This window comes from Aplysia californica, unplaced genomic scaffold (assembly GCF_000002075.1).
Source record: "Aplysia californica isolate F4 #8 unplaced genomic scaffold, AplCal3.0 scaffold00033, whole genome shotgun sequence".
NCBI lineage: Eukaryota > Metazoa > Mollusca > Gastropoda > Aplysiida > Aplysiidae > Aplysia > Aplysia californica.
Genome location: NW_004797303.1, coordinates 880,546 through 882,173, shown reverse-complemented (window position 1 = coordinate 882,173; position 1,628 = coordinate 880,546). Strand labels below are relative to the sequence as shown.

Below are 1,628 nucleotides of genomic sequence, written 5' to 3'. Positions count from 1 at the left end.
CCCCTCCTCCTTGTTTCCTAACAAATGTATGTCGTCCTTACCTCCCCTCTTTTTTGTGCCCGTTACTCTCTTGTAACACCTCTAGTCCTCGGCACTTATATGACCTTTTTGGTGTTGCAAGTGCTGTAAAAATGTTAGGAAAACTAAAACTGACACCTCAGGGTAGGTGGTTGGCAGGTGCTCTGGGGTTGTTTTTTTTTGTGTGTGTTGGGGTTTTTTTGGGGGGGAGGGGGGGGGTCTCCTTCGTTCCTTTATATCTATCAGAGAGGGTTTACAGTAATAATATCTATCGTCCTTATCTCCTCTCTTTTTTTTGTGTTTGTTACTCTCTTGTGGCATCTGTAACCTGTCAGTTATGTGATCTAATTGTGTTGCAAATGCAGTAGAATGCTTACTAACCCTATAAAATCACGGATAGAACTACAGCTTTCTTTCTTTCTCTCCATCTGCACAGGTGTATACTTGTGTGTGTGTGTGTGTGTTTGTGCGTGTGTGTTTGTGTATATGTATATGCATATGTGTATGCGTATGTATGTGTGTTAAAAGCTAGTCATGGATAATACTCCTGTAATTTCCGTTCTCTCCTTCTATCAACACAGAGGTATATTTGTGTGTATGTAGGCCTATGTGTTTGTGTGTTTCTGTATGTGTATGCATCATGTATATGTTTTTACAACCAGTCATGGATAAAAATACTACAACTTTCTTTCTCTCTTTCCCTCAACACAGAGGCATATTTTTGTGTGTATATTTGTTTGAGTTTCTGTATGGTATATGTGTATGCATATGTATATGTTTTTACAACCAGTTATGGGTACAGCTACTTTAACTTTCTTTCTCTCTCTCTCTCTTCGTCATCTCAGGCGTGTACTTGTGTGTGTATGTGTTTGTGTGTTTCTCTCTCTCTCTCTCTCTCTATATATATACATATGTGTGGGCGGTTGCAGGTGCTCTGGTGTGGTTTTTACCTTCTTTCCTATCAAATAAATATATTTCGCCTTTATCTTCCCTCCTTCTTTTTGTGTTTGTTACGACTCTCTTGTAACACCTCTAATCTTCGGCATTTATATGACCATATTGTGTTGGAAGTGCCATAAAACTTACTTTAAAAAACTAAAACTGACTTTCTTTCTCTCTCTCTTTTAGGCCACACAGGCATGTACTTGTGTGTGTGTGTGTTTGTGTATTTCTGTATATATGCGTATGTGTGTGCATATGTATATGGTTTAATATACAAGTTTTATCATAAATTTTAAATATTTAAATAGAAATATTGACTAAAATCAAGCCGTGCTGTGAACTGTTGTGAATGCAACCAACTTGTGTTTTGCACGCTCATACTAATCTTCTGGCGCTCATATGACCTTATGCAGTTGCGAGTGCCGCAAAACCCTCTACTAAAACTAAACTAAGCCCCGTAAAACTCTTATGTGGGTGGTTAGCAGGTGCTCTGGTTTGGTACGCTCCTTCTTTCCTGTCAAACAGCTATCGTCCTTATCTCTCCTCTCTTTTTTATGTATGTTATTGTCTTGTAACACATCTATTCTTCGGCTCTTATATGACCTTATTGTATTGCAAGTGCCGTAAAACTCTTACTACAACCAACTCTCTCTCTCTCACTCTCTCTC

At 38.6% G+C, this 1,628-nt stretch overlaps 1 protein-coding gene across 1 annotated transcript in view; it reads left to right on the top strand.

The window, feature by feature from the left end:
* The window catches only part of LOC101862166 (leucine-rich repeat-containing protein 58), a 41,557-nt gene that overhangs the window by 38,036 nt on the left and 1,893 nt on the right, over nt 1-1,628 (top strand). The gene's annotated exons all lie outside the window — the stretch shown is intronic.